The following is an 18,996-nucleotide window of genomic DNA, read 5'->3' as shown; positions in this document are numbered from 1 at the left end:
TCCTGCACACAACTCTCTGCTGCAGGAGGCTGAGTTGTCCCTCACCTTGGGGCGCCTTAAAAAGAGGGTCTGGCAGGAGGAGGAGACAGCTGGATGCCTCTGAATGCCAGCTGCTGGAACCCCCGGGAGGGGAGAGTCTCTTGTGGGCATCCATCTCTGCCTTCAATCAGCTTGACACCAAGACCCATGGAATTATGCAGGGAGTAGATGATATATCCTAAGGAACTGAAAAAGCCATAAATCCGTGAGATCTTTTCAGGCAAAATAATGTTAATGCTTTTTGGATCTCTTCATCCAGACTGATTTTATCAGTTCTTTCATGACCATTCACAGTCTAGCACCTCTGTGTGTTATTCAATCAACAAATAGGGCGTCCTCTTGGTTTCCTATTGTTAACGGAAACTTTGAGGGTTCTCTTGGGCAAATGAAGACACCGACCAGAGCAAGTCAGAGCAAAACAGCAGCCAGTAGGCTCGGTCTTTATTTAGAAAGACTGTCGCGACAGGACTCCCACCGCCCACAAGGTGAAGCAAAATGGAAGCCCCGAACAAAGGGAGACCCTAACTTTTATTAGTTGCTAATCCCCTTAGCTACACCCTCAGAATTACATCATATTTACATCATGATTATATTAAAAATAGGAGGAGTTGGGGAGGAGCTGCACAGGTAACTCGAGTGTCCTGACACCTGGCCGGAGCCTCCTTCCCCCTCCCTACATGAGTCATATTCAGGAACAAAGGGAAAGGGCGAAGTTTCCTGCCCCCTGAGGGGAATCCGGTCACAGTCCTTTGTAAGAGTCCGCGCGGAATACACTATGATATGCAGTTCATTATGTCCCTGATAGCCTTCTGTCTGAGCCCATCACCGATGGCTATCAAGGTTGTCACGTATACTAGGAAGGAACACAGAGTACGTGACTGCTCGGTGAAGGGATTATGGCCGCTTGATATCAGGCCACCCCCCTTTGATAGTCCTTGCAATATGCAGTAGAATAAAAGTGGTCCGGTGAAAATCCGAAGTACGGTTGATTTTTAGTGGATTTATAAAGAATATTGTCCTTGAAGTTCAAAGCACTTTCGCCTTCAGGAAGTGGCTTGCTACATTTTGATTAAATCAGTCACGGTCAATTGAACCCGGAAACTTTGTATTAAGAGCTGTCAAAGGTAGGGAAGAGAGCGGCAGTAGCCTGCAGTACCTGCGTGGCCGCCGCAAGAGGCGCTGTTCGGTAACACTGATTGGCTGAGGCGGCCGCCGATTGACAGCAGAGCTCGGTCGGCCGGTCTACTCGCAATAAAAATAGGGCTATGTGGAGCGCTATGGCGGGAAGCTGTCAAGCCAGCGCTTCCTTATCTACGGAAGGCTTTAGGGATGGCCCTCTAAAAGGGACATCTCAAGGGTCAGGGAGGGGAGATGTGTGCGTGTGTGAGTGTGGTGCTTGTGTAACACGTGTCGGTGAGTGGGGGGGGGGTTTTCCAGCGACAGTTCCCCCCTTCGGAGATAAGATTGCGAAGGTAGGGAAACTGCGCAATCCTTTTCTCCGCATAATCAATAGAGGCTTGACATGTCATACCTAGAGTCCAGGGTCCGGAGGTGGTGCAAGGGTCCCATCTCGATGGGAGTTGACTGGATTTCTGATGTCGGCGGTCGGTAGATGGTGGTCGATCGCGGACGTAGGATAGGAAGACAAGAGCCGCAAGTTTGGCAGCACATCGGGAAGCAGTGGATCATGCAGCAGAAGAAAACAACGCAGATGGCAACAGTGATCAATATTAAGAGGCCGTTCCCCAGAAGTTGTTTTATCCAAGTCGACCCGGGTAGCCAGTTCCAGAATTGGGTGTCCGACAGACCTTAATGTTGGATATCCCTAAGTTTATCGGTCAGTTTGTAGATGTTATTAAGGTGTCCTGTGATGTTCAAGGTCTGGTCAGTGACGTGCGTGCAGCATTCGGTTCCTATGAGGGCACAAACCCCTCCAGTTGAGGCGAGTACGTAGTCCAAAGCAAGGCGGTTCTGGATCGAATTCTGCCTGACCTCCGTTAGTTCAGTTAAGATGGATTGGGTAGCTGCGTTGGATTCTTCCATAAAGTTGAGCAGTATGTCGGTCAGTTTGAGGATATCGACGTGGTTGGAGCCGGCCCCATATGCGGGAAAGAGGGCCCGGCCGTAAGTTTCCCCGTTGGCTGCAACATCGGAGAGTTCTGACAAGTCTTTTGCTCTCTTGTTGCGCCTCTTTCCGGGGGGAAGCTCTTGGGTAACACGGACCCCAGGTAAAATCAGTCCAAGGTAACAGGTGCCACGGGAGTGGGGGCTGGCCCATGTATAGCCGCGGTGGCCGCAAACCCAGAACAGCCCCTGCAGGCATGAGTCTATGCGCCCAGTGTGGAAGGTGCGGACGAAGCACTGGGAAATCGGGGAAGGGTCCCAGGGGTCAGGCAAGTTCATCACACGTTTCCATGCGGACAATAGGGTAGGGTGGGTGGAGGGTTTGCCTTGGTGCCATAGGGTAATCCTGCCGCTTAAGGTAATGTCAAGGGTGTACTTACAGGTGCTCTCGCCGATAACTTTGTCGTTGCCGCTGAATTTCCGGCAGAGGTCGCCTGTTGTGGGTCCGGTCAGGTAGATGTACTGGTGGGTTAAGTTCACAGCGGTCAGGTTCCAGGACCGTACATCAGCGGAAAGGTGTTGTTCTAGAGTGAGGGGCACTCCAAGGAATGGTATGCCACTGTGGAGGTGTGAGGGAGCGTTGGCGCAGATCCAGCATTCGTTGGCGGTTGTTCGTTTTGCAATTTGGGAGATCAGTTTTACATAGGTGTTGGAATGCCAGGTGGACAAGAGGTAGTTGTTGTTGGGGTCTTGGGACGTTGACAGTTCCCCCCTTTGTCGAGGTGCAGTGCCTGCTGGATGAAGGGGGTCTTGGCGCAACAGGTAGGTTAAGTTTGTGGCAAGGCCTCCACATCTCTGGGGGCCGGTGGTGTCCCATTCTGTTGTTGGAGGTACGGAGTAATGCCATCCTTCTAGGTATGCCTTGCCGTCCCAATTGGAGGCTAATCCAATATCCCAGACGCAGCAGTACCTTCGGAGGCAGATGCCTTGTAAAATGGTTTGGCGGGGGGTGGAATCTACCCTTTGACAGTAAAATCCGTGGATCAAACGATCAGTGGGGTGGTTCTGGTCAGTATAAACTGATTCTCCACCACCGTTATCGAGGGCAGTCCAGTTCAGTGATTGTTCAGGTGTACCGTCCGAGAAAAGCACGTAAGAACCATTGAGGCAATGGGCACGGTTCCAAGGGCCGTCTCTGGTAAGGATGAGTTTCCCTAGAGGCCTGAACGATGGTGAGCGAACAAAAAGTTCCCAGGCTTGGTGTGTGGCGAGGACAGGTGAGATGGAGTGTCGAAGGAGGACGCGAGTCTCTGGCAGGCAGAATTCAAAATCTCCAAGGCGGTCTAATGTCCCTTTTCTCACCATGTCGACAATCCCAAAGTCTAGGTATTTGTATTCAGTTTGTAATCCAGAGCAAGAGGCATGTGTGCTCGTGGTGTTTTGGGAGAGTACGGTGGTGAGATGAAGGAGGAGCAGGGTTAGTATTGTGGTGGTCATTGTAGCAGAAGGGGTAGGGTTGTCGGATGTTGGTGGAGCTGTCAAACTGCTGAGCTGTCAAGTGGGGAGCGGTGAGATGGTGAGGAGCTGTCAAACTGCAGAGCTGTCAAATGGGGAGCGGTGAGATGGTGAGGAGCTGTCAAACTGTAGAGCTGTCAAATGGGGAGCGGTGGGATGGTGCGGAGCTTTCCGGAGCTTCAGACGGATGGGGGGTTGACCTTTTTGGTTTGTTGCAGTGATGAGTTCGGAGGACCAAAGCGTTGAAGTGTGAGGTGAGTCAGGTCCGGTCTGTTGGGCCCGATTCGTGCCCCAATCTGGTCCGGTCTGTTGGGCTCGATTCGTGCCCCGATCTGGTCCGGTCTGTTGGGCTCGATTCGTGCCCCGATCTGGTCCGGTCTGTTGGTTCTGTTCGTTGTTGTTGTCGTCGTCTGCTGGTTGGCGTGGGACGTGGTAGGTCGACTCGTCCGGTGTGGGGTCGGGTGGTAAAGCCGGCTTGCAGCGGGTATGGTGCAACCAGGCTGTCTTTTCCGCTACCTTAACAGAAGTTGGAGTGGTTAAAAGTACTTGATAGGGGCCCTCCCAGGTGGGCTGTAGGGGTACCTTGTGATATGTTTTTGCTAATATCCAGTCCCCTGGTTGGTACGGGTGGATGTTTTCATCTAGGGGGGTGTTTTGGCTTGAGGCAGCATATCTGTGGAGGCGAATGAGTTGTCTCTGTAGGTGTATCACATACTGTGTTAATTCTGACTCGCCTACCTCTAACTCAGATGTTGGAAATTGGGTATTATATACCGGGGAGGGTCTACCAAAGAGTATTTCATAGGGGGATAGGTTTAAGTTTCCCCGGGGACAAGCTCTGAGATTATGCAAAACTAAGGGGAGAGCGTTGATCCACTTGATTCCAGAGTCTTTACAAAGCTTTCCTAGTTGTGACTTTAGCTGTTGATTCATTCTTTCAACCTGGCCTGAGGATGGGGGATGGTATGGGGTGTGCAGTTTCCATTTGATCCCTAGAGCTGTCGCGACTTGTTGAACTATCTCTGAGGTGAAGTGGGAGCCTCTGTCGCTATCTATATGTCTGGGTACCCCGAAGCGTGGTATTATTTCGTGTAGTAGAGTTTTTGCAACCATTTGGGCAGTAGCTCGGCGGGCTGGGAGGCATTCTACCCATCCAGTCAACTGGTCAATGATGACGAGGGCGTGTCTATAGCCTTGACAAGGGGGCAAATCTATGAAATCAATTTGAAGACTTTCAAAAGGGACAAAAGCCCACGGTCTGGCTCCAGGTGGACTTCTGGCAGTATGTTTAGGATTAAAGGTTTGACAAGTGTGACAGTTCTTTACTGCCGTCTTAGCGGCAAGGGCTAGTCCGGGGGCATACCAGCAGCGTTGCACTGAGTCTATAAGCTTGTCTCTTCCCCAGTGTGTACACTGATGGAGAATTCTGACATGTTTGGGTACCCACAGTCTAGGCATTATAAGTCTCTTGTCAGGAAGATACCAGATGCCATTCTCCGTGATCTTTCCACCCTTGCATTTCTTCAGGGGTGGCGGTTTTATACATTAGGTCAAAGTCTATGTCCGATGGAATTTGGGGTCCCTGGAATTCGTTATCTGAAGATAGTGGTTGAAGGGCTGCTTCTTGTGCTGTGTGATCTGCACAGCGATTCCCTGTGGATACTGGGTCTTTTCCCTTGGTGTGAGCTTTGCAGTGAACTACCGCTATTTCCTCGGGAAGGTGTATGGAATCCATAAGGCGCTGTACTAGGGGTGCGTGGGCGATTTTAGTGCCCACTGCAGTCAGGAAGCCTCTCTGCAGCCAGATTTGTCCCGTAGCGTGGACTAGTCCGAAGCAATATTTGGAGTCTGTGTATATGGTAACCCTTTTTCCTGCTGCTAACTCACATGCTCGGATTAAAGCGATGAGTTCGGCTGCCTGTGCGCTATACTTGGCATGGACAGGGCGCGCTTCTAAGATGTCTGTATCACTAACAACTGCATATCCGCTTTTTCGTTCTCCTCCCACTATTCTCGAACTCCCGTCAGTGTACAGTACTAGGTGGGGGTTATCTAGAGGGAGGTAGTCCAAATCTTCCCGTGGTTTCTCGGCATGTCGTGCCACCTGGCTACAGTCGTGGTGTGGGGTGCCGTCATCAGGAAGGGGAAGGAGGGTGGCAGGATTGAGAGAATTTACTCTTTTTATGGTAACGTTAGACGGACTGAGGAGGATGGCTTCGTATCTGTTGAGCCTTTGTATGGTGAACCGTTGGCACCCTTGTAGGCTGAGAAGGGTAGCGACAGCGTGGGGGACGTTTACGGTCAGTTCGTGTCCCAGGACGGTTTCCTGAGCCTTCTCCAGGAGTAGTGCTGCAGCTGCCACTGCTCTAAGACACCCTACGGTCCCCATTATGGTGGTGTCCAGTTGAAGGCTGTAATATGCTACAGGTCTATTCCTTCCCTGGAATGGCTGTGTAAGGACGCCTGAAGCTACTCCTTTGTTCTCATGGACGAATAAAGAGAAAGGTAATCTATAATCTGGGAGTCCAAGGGCGGGTGATGACCTTAACTCTCGTTTAATGGATTGGAAGGCTTCGAGTGCCTCTGCGGTCCATTGCAATTGATCTGGGGCGCTATCATGCGTCATTGCAGTGAGGGGCCGGGTGAACTCACCATAGCGGGGAATCCATGCTCGGCAAAATCCACTCATCCCAATGAAACCTCTGAGCTGTCTCTTGGTTTTTGGAAGGGGTAGTCTCGTTATGGCCTCGATTCTATCGGTGGTGAGGGCACGGGTACCTTGTCCGAGGATGTGGCCAAGATATTTTACCTCCTTTTGACAGTACTGTATCTTTTTTGGGGAGACTTTGTGGCCTTTATGCGCCAATATTGTCAGGAGAGCTATAGTATCTGATTTACAGGATTCCAAATCTCGCCCGCAGAGTAGGATATCATCTACGTAAAGTCTGAGGGTGGAGCCACCCGGGAGGTTCACATCGAGGAGATCTTGGTGTAATATGGAGGAAAAAATTGCTGGGGATTCTACATACCCCTGGGGTAACCGAGTCCACGTTAATTGGCCTGTTTGCCAGGTAAAAGCAAAGAGAAACTGACTTTCTGGATCCACGGGGATACTGAAGAAAGCGGAGCATAGGTCTATTACGGAATAAACCACAGTTCCCTCCGGGATGGTGCTCAAAAGGTGGTGTGGGTTTGCTACCACGGCGTGTCTGGGGATAACGAAAGAATTTACTAATCGAAGGTCTTGTACCAAGCGCCATTTTACGGGGTTGGTATTCGGCTTTTTGACTGGAAGCAGGGGGGTATTACATGGTGAGGCACAGGGAACTAGAACTCCCATTTTTAGAAACTCATCAATCATCGGAGTGAGGCCGTCGATTGCTTCAGGAGGTAGGGGATATTGTTTAGTGCAGGGAAAGGGTAGATCTTTCCTATAGTTGACTTTTACTGGGGTCGCAGACTTTAGAAGTCCGACAGAGGTCGATTCAGTTCCCCATAGCCAGGAAGGGACACTATTTAGAAGTTCAGGAGGAAGATCAATGTGTTTGTTGTTAGCTTCTTGCAGGACTCCTTGGAAGTTGAATATGGAGTCGTTTGGCATATGTAAGTAAATTCCTTCCTGGCCACATTGAATAGTAGCATTTAGTTTACATAGCAGATCCCTACCGAGGAGGTTGACTGGGCTGGAGGTTAATAGGAAGGTATGTTTTACGGATAGGGGTCCAACGGAAACGTTTGCAGGTTTAGAAAGAGGGCAATTCCGAGGAATTCCATCGAGTCCCATTACGGTTCTGGTCTCTTCTCCAGGGGTTAGGTGGCTGTTCGTGAGGGTGGAGTAGGTGGCCCCGGTATCCAAAAGGCAATTATAGGATTGGCCATAAATTTGCATGGTGCAGATGGGGTCGGAAGAGGACAGTTGTAATACTGGGCAGAGGAAAGAAAAGGAGGCGGGATCTGCTTCTAATTGTCAATGCGGCTGATAGTCTTCCATTACCATTTCATGAGTTGGGTCTGTAGTGCGGTTTCCCTGTTTGTAGGGGTTGATTGTGCCATGGGTTTGACTGCGTGGGCGAGGTTGTGGTAGTGATGGGTCAACGCGGGGTTGTATTTGGTTTTGGAGTTGACTGGGACTGTGTGAAGGGGTAGGCTCTCTGTATCTGAGATGTGCTGTCTCCCTATAATCCGGGTTGTAGGGTCGGGCGTCCTTATATTCATTTCGCTTGCTTTCTACCTGGACAGAGCAATTTCTCCGGATGTGTCCTATTTCCCCACAGTTGTAACAGACGTGGTCATCTAATAGTTCAGATCCCCTTGAGTTAAACCTTTCTTTGGTGGTTGGTATCCCGGCTGCATAAGCTAGCACACGCGGGGAATCGGGTTTTTGGTCTTTTCTTTTCCGTTCGTCTCTCGAGTTGAAGACGGATTTTGCGATGGAAAGAATTTCACTTATGGTTTTTCCATCGTACCCTAAATGGGAATTTAAAGCCTTCCGAATGTCGGCAGTGGCTTGGTCCTTAAAGAATCCTTTGACTATCACTTCGTGTTGCGGGCTTTCCGGATCTATCCCACCCCAGGTTTTAATGGCAGAAACTAGGCGGGAGTAGTAGTCGGATGGGTGTTCCTCAGGTCCTTGAAGGACAGCTTGGACTTTTGTCCAGTTTACAGTTCGCTGACCAGCAGCCTTGATTCCATCTAGGATGGCCTTCTTGAAAATCTTTAAGCCCCATAGCCCGTCCGTTGTATTATAATTCCAGTCCGGGTCGTTAAGGATCGACTGAGTAGTTAGAGGGGCCATAGATACCGGTCGATCTGGTTGGTAGCCCTCTCGAGTCAGGGCTTCCCCTGCCTTGGCTAAGATTTCTCTTTTCTCCGCTTCATTAAAGAGAGCCCCCAGGAGCATGTGTACATCTGCCCACGTGGGGTTGTGGGTTGAGAAAATGGTGGCCACCTGGCGGTGGCATTTGTCGGGGTCATCCCGCAAGGACGGCATTTTGTCGGACCAATTCATTAAATCCGATGTAAGGAAGGGTTGGTGTGTGAAGACCATACGGGGTGGACCTCCTGCCCTTTCCGGAGGTATAGGTAACGCTCGCAAGGGGAAAGCACCCTCTACTTCTCCATTTGGCAGATTATCTTTGTTTCGTGTTCTACTGGCGACGGGACCCTCCCTTTCCCCGTTTAGAAGTTGCCCATTAAGTAAAGGTTCCACGTCTAGATTTGTCTGGTCTTCGGTTAAGTTGGGCATACTTGGAAGGGGTTTAGCCGGCTGGGTAACTATCGGCGGTGTATTCGATGCACTCGAAGAAGGGGCCGGGGTGACGTTCGCGGTGTCTTCCCTGGGTCCCGCACCCCCCCTTCCAGCCCCTGCCCCAGGTCCCGGTGAAGGGGGGGCTCGTGGTTCTGGGTAGTAGAAAGGGACGAGGGTCCTATCCAGTTGTTCCTCTTGAACCCTGATCTCATCATATGGAGGGGGTCTCGTAGGTTTTAAGACGGCCATCTGCCGGGCTATCCTAGCTTGTTGTTGTTGGAATAATTCACGGGCTTCGGCAAAGGCATTCAGATAGTAAAGTTGGCGGGGCTTCTCGTCGGCCAGATAAGACTTAAATGCTTGCATCCTTGTGACGTTAAAAGAGCCGTGAGGTGGCCATCTCTGGGCCGGGTCTAGATGGTGAGTAAAGGCGACCCACGCAATGTTGCAGAGGTCTCTCAATTTGGATTTTGAGAGTCCTTTCCTCCCTCTCAGCTCCTTCCAGTTTAAGAGAACAAATTGGAGAGGGGTATCGGAGTCCTCCTTCTGGCGGGAAGGCTTCGCGAAAGCCTTATCGCCTGGAGGAGCCCAGTCAGAATGTTTGGAAGCCTGGGTTCCCATTCTTCCTACGTTAAAGATAGAGGGGGTAGAGACACACACGAGGGGAAGAGAGAGGGGGGCGGGAAGAAGAAGGAGAAAGGGGAAAATTTCCTTTCAGTATTTTGAATGTTCCTATCTTTAGAATACAATTTTGTTTCCAGCAAAACCTCAAGAATGAGCTTAAGAAAACGTCTGCCACGGGACACCTTGGCCCGAGAAAGTTTCAGTTACGGGACACCTTGGCCCGTCTGCCACGGGACACCTTGGCCCGAGAAAGTTTCAGTCACGGGACACCTTGGCCCATCTGCCACGGGACACCTTGGCCCGAGAAAGTTTCAGTACATCTATTTTCTTTTCTCACTACCTCAGCGCTGTTCACAAGACTAATCCTAGTGTGGGGCCCCAATTCGTGAACCACCCCTTCTACCCTCCACGACAGCCTCCTGCCTATCCTTTGAGACTAGGTTCGGAATTCCCTACTGAACGCTTGCGTAGTGCAATGCCAGATCGGGGTCCGAGAAGAACCAAAGTTTGAAAGGAAAACAAACGACCTTGCGTTCTCACGTACCCGGGTCATCCCTAACAAAGGTCGCCAGGCAGGAGGGGCGGCTTCGTTTGCATGGGTGAGGTAGAGAAAAGTAAGAATATTTGAAAAGACGCCTCCGGACGACTCCGAGAGAGGGACGTCAGGGAAAAATAGTAGAAGAGCCACGCTTTCCCGGACTCAGTTCCAAGACGGAAAACGGGGGAGAAAAGGAGAGAGGAAGAGATTAAGGCGTTCCTGGACGACTCCGAGAGGTAACGCCGGAAAAACCAGTAAAAGTACCACGATTTCCTTGGCCACTTTCCGAAGGGGAAAATCGGGGGAGAGAAGGGAAAGGTTTAGGGTAACGTCAGAAATGAAAGAAGAAAGTCTGGCTGTCGTGGAGATATTCCCTTTCCAACCCCCCTCCCTCTGTATTTACTTCAAACCATACTCACGTTCGCAGATGTCCCCCGCAGATCCCGGGATCCTTTCCTTTAGCCGGCTTTACCTCGCCTTTGCTCCCTCTGGTCGGGCTTCTGGTGACGGTTGATTACCGCCCGCAAAGAGGAGGCAGGGAGAGGAAGAAGGATCCCCGGGCTAAGGTTGCCCAGTGGCGCCCGATCCCTTCTATCTCCCCTCTCACCTTTACAGGAGAACCAAGTGTCCCATCTGGGTCGCCAAACTGTTAACGGAAACTTTGAGGGTTCTCTTGGGCAAATGAAGACACCGACCAGAGCAAGTCAGAGCAAAACAGCAGCCAGTAGGCTCGGTCTTTATTTAGAAAGACTGTCGCGACAGGACTCCCACCGCCCACAAGGTGAAGCAAAATGGAAGCCCCGAACAAAGGGAGACCCTAACTTTTATTAGTTGCTAATCCCCTTAGCTACACCCTCAGAATTACATCATATTTACATCATGATTATATTAAAAATAGGAGGAGTTGGGGAGGAGCTGCACAGGTAACTCGAGTGTCCTGACACCTGGCCGGAGCCTCCTCTCCCCTCCCCACATGAGTCATATTCAGGAACAAAGGGAAAGGGCGAAGTTTCCTGCCCCCTGAGGGGAATCCGGTCACAGTCCTTTGTAAGAGTCCGCGCGGAATACACTATGATATGCAGTTCATTATGTCCCTGATAGCCTTCTGTCTGAGCCCATCACCGATGGCTATCAAGGTTGTCACGTATACTAGGAAGGAACACAGAGTACGTGACTGCTCGGTGAAGGGATTATGGCCGCTTGATATCAGGCCACCCCCCTTTGATAGTCCTTGCAATATGCAGTAGAATAAAAGTGGTCCGGTGAAAAGCCGAAGTACGGTTGATTTTTAGTGGATTTATAAAGAATATTGTCCTTGAAGTTCAAAGCACTTTCGCCTTCAGGAAGTGGCTTGCTACATTTTGATTAAATCAGTCACGGTCAATTGAACCCGGAAACTTTGTATTAAGAGCTGTCAAAGGTAGGGAAGAGAGCGGCAGTAGCCTGCAGTACCTGCGTGGCCGCCGCAAGAGGCGCTGTTCGGTAACACTGATTGGCTGAGGCGGCCGCCGATTGACAGCAGAGCTCGGTCGGCCGGTCTACTCGCAATAAAAATAGGGCTATGTGGAGCGCTATGGCGGGAAGCTGTCAAGCCAGCGCTTCCTTATCTACGGAAGGCTTTAGGGATGGCCCTCTAAAAGGGACATCTCAAGGGTCAGGGAGGGGAGATGTGTGCGTGTGTGAGTGTGGTGCTTGTGTAACACGTGTCGGTGAGTGGGGGGGGGTTCCGGCGACACTATTCAGTCTTAATTAAAATAATTCGAGGAATGAGTAGCTGACTCTAAGTCTACAACAGTTTGGAGCTGATTTCTGTCCCCAATCTGAGCACCCTTGGGTCTCTCTGGTGGGCTTTGTCTCCCCCCACTTGCTCTAGAAGACAGACGCTTCTTCAGAACTTTTGTGGTTTCCTCCTCAACCCTTTCTTATTGAAAGAAAGGGAAATTAGCCACCAGATTGTAGTCTGGATGCTTTTACATCACTGCCTCACCGCCTTAGAGGACAGAGGTCAGCAAAAGATGTCTTCAGCCAGCCATCACTCTCCGGAAACACCTCCAAGTGAGATTTTTCTTGTGCCTGAAGCTCTTTCCACATTCTTGAAGTTCTGTTCACCCTCTTGACGCTGAAAATGTTTCTTCCCTCTGTGAATTCTCTGGTGTTGGCGGAAGTGTGAGCCTGGAGGAAATTGTTGTTATTGCAGAGTCCTTTGCACAACGGAATGATGAACAGTACGTGCCACATGCTTTATGTTGCTTTATTTTCAGTTCAATGTAGAGAAATTACAAACATGCATCTTGCCTCTGCTGGAGCAGAGAAGCAACCGTCCTTCTCCTCGGAATAACGAACACCGAGAGAGACAGTGAAAAACAGTAAACCAGTGTACGTCACATCCAGCTTCCCATTCCCGTGGGAAAACCCAACAGTACTCTGACTGTGGAATGTAAACATTGTCTTGTGACAAGCACTTTGCTGCACAGTGAAGAGAGCAGAAACCAACATCCTCCCCCTTTCTGTGAACATCACTGGGCAGCGTGTTCGTACAATATCAGTACAAACCCAACTTCTGTACATAGGTACAGTGTTGATCCCTTGATACAATTTTGGACAATACATCAGCAGGAATTTCATTACCTGGCATATAGGACACCGTTACGAGTCCCTTCTGAATATGTTCCCTAGCATGTTGCACCTTCAACTGCAAGTGCTTCGTCCTTTGCTTACAACCTTCCGAATTCAGCAAAGCCAAACATGCTTTGTTGTCCTGGTAAACTTGGATTGGACATTTGACAGGAATTTTCATGTCTTTGCACAATTGTAACAACCATTCACAATCCTTAAGTGAATAAGACAGTGCATTCAGTTCAGCTTCACAAGTACTTAAGCTAATTGTTGTTTGCTTCTTGCATGACCAATCAAATAGACCCTGATTGTACATGTAGCAAACTCCAGACGTACTTTTCCTGTCTGTAGTGTCACTTCCAAAACTTGCATCTGCAAAAATTTCAAGACCACCAGACTTCTGATTGTTAAATCTCAGTCTGTAATGCATAGTGCCTTTCAAATAGCGTGCTATGCGTTTCAGAGCTTTCCAATCCTTAACAGTAGGATTGTTAACTTGTCTGCTTAGCAAATTACAGCTAACAGCAATGTCAGGTCTTGAACATCTGGCAATGAAGTTTAGCTTGCCTAGCACACTTCTGTACAGTGTAGTGTCAGAAAATGCTTCTTCAGTGTCTTCTACCTGATAACCTGTTGTCATCGGTGTGTCTACAGGGTTAGCATCCATCAGGTTTAGTTTGCTTAACACATCAGCAATTTTCCTTGACTGGTGTACTAGAATGTTACCACTTTGATCTTTCTCTATTTCCAGAGATAGGTAGTTGTTTACCTCACCAAGATCTTTCATGTCAAAGTGCTCTTTCAGTTGAGCTAGGGCGTTATTGTACATTGTAACATCTTTCCAAAAGAATAAAATATCATCAACATAAAACAAACAGTACAGCTTCTTTTGCCCCTCCTCTTTGACAAACACACATGGATCAGCTTTCCCTTGCTGAAAACCTAGAGAAAACAATGCTTCAGTGAGTTTTGTGTGCCAACACCGTGCACTTTGTTTGAGACCATAAAGGGACTTCTTCAGAGCACAAACAAATCCCTGTTTTACCTGTACGCCATCAGGTGGAAGCATATAAAGTGATTCACCTAGAGATCCGTACAAAAACGCTGTATTTACATCGTGGTGACTAATGTGTAGATTCTCCTCTGCAGCTAGCTTGAGCATAAGCCTTATGCTCTCATATCTCACCGTGGGTGAGTAGGTCTCGTGATAGTCTTCACCTGGTACCTGTGCAAAACCTCTGGCTACCAATCTGGCTTTGTGTCTGACTATCCTGCCATTTTGATCAGTCTTCGCTTTGAAGACCCATTTGCTTCCAAGCAGTTTCATTCCTGGAACTACTGGAACTAGCTCCCAAGTTTTGTTCTTTTCTAAGGAATCAAGCTCAGCCTTCATGGCATTTAACCATGGCTCAGCTTCCTTAGAATCCAAATCCTGGATTTCTTGGAAACTTGAAGGTTCAAATACCTTCTTGGAGCTTTTAACAGCTGCTACTGCTGTCTTAGCAAATTCATCAGCAAATCTCTTTGGAGGTCTGCCTTTTGTGGCTCTTTGTGACCTGCGAATCAGCCTTTGGTCTTCAACACTCTCCTCTTCCTTCTTAGGAGAAAAGTGACCTATTGTGAACAATGGTTCTTCCAATTCCTGATCAGAGCTTTCAGAGGGTCGCATAGAGGCTTTCGCACTCTTGAAATCCTCTGAAGTATCCGATTCAGTTTCAGACTCAGAATCAGAACCTTCATCAGTGGGTGTGGGTTGCTGTTGCTTATCCTTAGTCTCATCACTGTCATCAGGATAACATTGAAAAATTCCCACATTCTCCCCCCACTTGGCATTGTACTCAACACTTCTTGTGAGCCTAATTGTCTTAGAGTCAGTCATCATTATTCTGTAAGAACCTTTCTGATAACCTAGAAAGATACCATGCAAACCACGCTTGCCTAACTTGGAGCTTTGTGGTGAATGAATCCACATATCAGAACCAAATATTTTCATGTGTTTGATGTACGGTTTCTTTGTTGTTGTTGTGTTGTTGTTTAGTCGTTTAGTCGTGTCCGACTCTTCGTGACCCCATGGACCAGAGCACGCCAGGCACTTCTGTCCTCCACTGCCTCCCGCAGTTTGATCAAACTCATGCTAGTAGCTTCAAGAACACCATCCAACCATCTCATTCTCTGTCGTCCCCTTCTCCTTGTGCCCTCCATCTTTCCCAACATCCCAACGGTTTCTTACCAAACATCTTTTCATAGGGGGTACAACCAATCGCTGAAGATAACCTGCGATTGTAACTGTAAACAAAACACGAGAGAGATTCGGCCCAATAACTCTCTGGAAGATTTGCATCATGCAGCAAGGTTTTTAACCCTTGAAGCAATGTTTGATTTGCCCTTTCACAAAGTCCATTCTGCCATGGCGAGCGAGGACTGGACAAATCGTGTTGAATTCCTTTCTCAGTCAGAAAAGCTTCAAACTGCTGAGAAGTGAATTCTCCCCCGCGATCTGTGAAAAGAATTTTTATCTTCTTACTATGCACATTTTCCAACCAAGCACAGAATTCCTTGAACCTTGGAAAAGCCTCTGATTTCTGCTTGAGATTGTACACATAAATATACCTGGAAAATGCATCAATGAGAACCATGAAGAACCTATTTGCACCCAAAGAGGGCGATAGTGGACCAACTAAATCAGCATGAACAATCTGGTATGGTTCTGTAGCTTTCCTACTAGACACCTTACCTTTCGCAGCCATTTTCACCTTGTTTGCTGCGCATGCCTTGCACTTCATGTGGTACCTGCAGGGTTTAATAGTCATACCTTCAACCAAGGCAGGCATTTTAGATACTGCCTCAAAATGCAAATGACCAAATTTCCTGTGAAAATCATGAATACATCCTGCATGCAAACTTTTGTTAGAACCTGCAATGCAACAAGTATCATTCTGCACAACATCATCATAATACAAAATAAACAAACGATCAACACATTCAGCATGCAATACATAATCGTCTTTCTTTGTGATGGTGCATTTCTTGTTCTTGAAGGAAACGTCAATGTTGCGTTCATTCAGCTGCATCACACTTAGAAGATTGTGTGTGGCATCTGGAACGTACAGTACATCTTGTATCGATAAGTCCAAACTGTGAAGAACAACAGTTCCGTAGCCTTGACTGGGGATCGTGTGATCATCCGCCTGGTGAATCGCACCTTCCTGCGGTGTAAAAGACACGAACAGTCTCTTATCGTTGCACATGTGGTGGGTAGCTGCTGAATCAACAACGAAGAAAGATCTAGACGTCTTCTGGACCTTTGCGACGTTTGGAGTGAAGCGTGAGACCATTGCCTTGTGCTGCGTTGTCCTGGACACCGGACCTTTGCCTTTGCTTTGGCCTTTTCCACGCGATGAACTTCCACTGCGCTGCTCTGTCTTGGCCCTGGGATATTTGCATTCCCTCTTCATATGGCCTAGACGTCCACACGAGTAGCATTTCACTGCCTTCAAAGCTTTGGCGCCCTCTGGTGGTTCCACTGCACTCTGGGATGACGTCTGTGAAGACTCCCCCTTACCCATGCAGCTAGCACCCCGGCGATCTGCTTCATTCTGGATCACGGCAGTAACATAGGCTACTGTGAGTTGAGCAGTTGGCTGAACAGCAATCTGAGTGGCAACGGACTCCCAACTTGGACCCAAAGAATGTAGTATCATGAAGGAATACACAGCCTCTGGAAAGTTGAGTCCTCTCTGTTGCAGCTCGTGTCTCAGATTCTGCATCTCCATCAGATGTGTACGCACATCTCCACCTTCAGCAAGAGCCATACCATGCAGCTTGGCATAGTAGTACATTGAGGAACCAGCTTCTGTCCTCAAGTGAGCCTCTCTTAAAGTGTTCCAAATTTCTTTGGCTGTGGTCTTGCCACGCAACAGACAGAGCTCTTCTGGGGATACTATCAACGTAAGCGTTCCCCTTGCTTTTGAATCCTTAGCAGTCCATTCAGCTGTAATTGGAGCTGGGGGGTTGTCTGTAATAACATTAAACAGACCTTCTTTCCGCAGAATTGCCTCTGCATACTGCACCCACTCCGTGTAATTTTTCTTATTGAGCTTAGGAATCCCAAAAGCTTCAACCAGCTTTGCTTCAGCCATCTCTGCTACTTTAATCAAGCTGCGTTACAGTACAGCAGCTTCATCCAGAAGCACTTGTAATAGTACTTTCGCTTTCTCAGCCATCAAGCATGTGAGCTTGTGTCTCATAGCCTTTATCGCGGCAAAACGGCTTTAAAAGTTCAAAGTCCAGCCATAAAACCATAAACTAGAAACTGGCAGGCTGCTCCGGAGCATGAGCACACACCTTCATCAATCAAACTTGACGCGCAGAGCAGATAACGCGATCCGTTTCTCTGTACCTCTGCCGGCATTCCGACTCGACCTCTGGAGTCTCCATTCCTCAGTTTGATTTACGTCTTTCTGGGCCCGATAACCAAAATGTTGTTATTGCAGAGTCCTTTGCACAACGGAATGATGAACAGTACGTGCCACATGCTTTATGTTGCTTTATTTTCAGTTCAATGTAGAGAAATTACAAACATGCATCTTGCCTCTGCTGGAGCAGAGAAGCAACCGTCCTTCTCCTCGGAATAACGAACACCGAGAGAGACAGTGAAAAACAGGAAACCAGTGTACGTCACATCCAGCTTCCCATTCCCGTGGGAAAACCCAACAGTACTCTGACTGTGGAATGTAAACATTGTCTTGTGACAAGCACTTTGCTGCACAGTGAAGAGAGCAGAAACCAACAGAAATCTCTTCTCGTCCCGCATTCCAAGCACCAATATGGTTTCTCCCCTTTCTGAAATCTTTCATGGGAAGTGAGACTTTCCTTTGTTACGGAAATTACGGGGGGGGGGCACATCTTCGAAGTTGTTAAATGTTACAAATATTATGCATAAATATATCCTTTCGACTTGATAGCTCAGGGAAGTTACCTAGCTTTAAAAATCATATAAAGTCAACTCCTTTGCCACTTTCCTCCACTTCAACACTATTTTGCCCTTGGAAAAAGGACTCTTTTCCCTGCCACCTCCCCAAACGTGAGGACATGTATACACACCTCCTACCCCAGGAAGTGCCCAGAGGTGGGAATTGCTGAGCTGATTGTTGGCCAAGGAAAGCCTAATCCCATCACCGGACTTGCCAAGGGGTCCAGATATGCAAAGGAAGTTCTATTGCACTTTTGGGTGGTGGGTACTTAAGACATATTTGTCTATGCTAATCTTATACCTGAGTCTTGCCCTGCCATGTCTGCTTATGCTAATCTTGTACCAAGGACCAAACCTAGGCATGTTTGCCAAGGTTAAACTAGTGGAACCCCTGTCTACCCCTCCCCTTTTGTGACATGTCAGTGATGTATCAGTGATGCTGTACGAACTGTATTCTGGGATATGGTGGGAAAGTTTTAAAAGTCATTGTCACCCAGATCTGTTAAAGGATCAAGACGGAAAATGGAAATTAAAAGACTATGAAGAGATAAAAGACCATTTTCAGAGTTGGTTACACTATCGACAATTATACAAAACATACAAAGAAGATAATAAGAAAAGATTAAGCTACATGACATCTAGGTTTCAAAAAGAAGTGATAGAAGGGAATGTAAAATTGTTGAAAGGTGCATATAATATAAATGGGGGGACGACAATGTGGATGATGTATTCTTGTTAAAATTATTGTGTTGAAATTCTTGATAAATATATATATATATAAAAGAAGTCATTGTCACCCCCTTCTCGGGGTTCAAAAATCCTCTTTGAGCCTGTTGTGCAATAAACTCTGGTCTACAGCTATTTGCTCCAGTTGGTGGCCGGACTCCTTCCTTTATTCCGCAGGGAACCGCCGTCTCTGCCCGACCAGCTGGGGGACTGAGCAGCCTCGCACCTAGATTTTTCTGTAACACCTTCTGCAAGAGGTCTGCCCTGACTACAAGTCTTCAAGGATGATGTCATCTGGATGGAAGAGAATGGAAAGGAGACTCAGTCCAGGCGCTGCCCTCCCCGGCCAGGTGGGAGCAGGTCCTGCAGAACTCCCAGCAAGAAAACCTGGGAGGCAGGGACCTTCAAGCAAACAAGGGACAAGGGAGTTCTCCGTCTCCAAGGTGTGGGGCTTACCTTCTTTGGGTCTCCTCCGGAAGCAGGCCAGGTCTGGCTGAATTACTGTCATCTGCAAAGAAAAATCCAGGTCAGATGATACTATGAAATCCACCCTGAATGGGTGCAGGAGAGCACAGAAGCAGCGCCAAGCCAGGAAGGACGGGCCTCCCTCTGCCTTGGGCCCAATCCCTTGGGATAGAAGAAGAAGAAGAAGAG

General features: G+C 48.4%; 1 protein-coding gene across 1 annotated transcript in view; it reads right to left on the bottom strand.

Annotated features, from left to right (window-relative positions):
- Nucleotides 1–18,996, bottom strand: part of PCIF1 (phosphorylated CTD interacting factor 1) — a 144,664-nt gene that overhangs the window by 75,009 nt on the left and 50,659 nt on the right. The window lies entirely within an intron of this gene.

The sequence above is a fragment of the Podarcis vaucheri genome (assembly GCF_965113315.1).
Source record: "Podarcis vaucheri genome assembly, chromosome: 6".
Taxonomy (NCBI): Eukaryota; Metazoa; Chordata; class Lepidosauria; order Squamata; family Lacertidae; genus Podarcis; species Podarcis vaucheri.
Note: the sequence above shows the minus strand (reverse complement) of the source record. Positions and strands in the feature narration are given on the sequence as shown.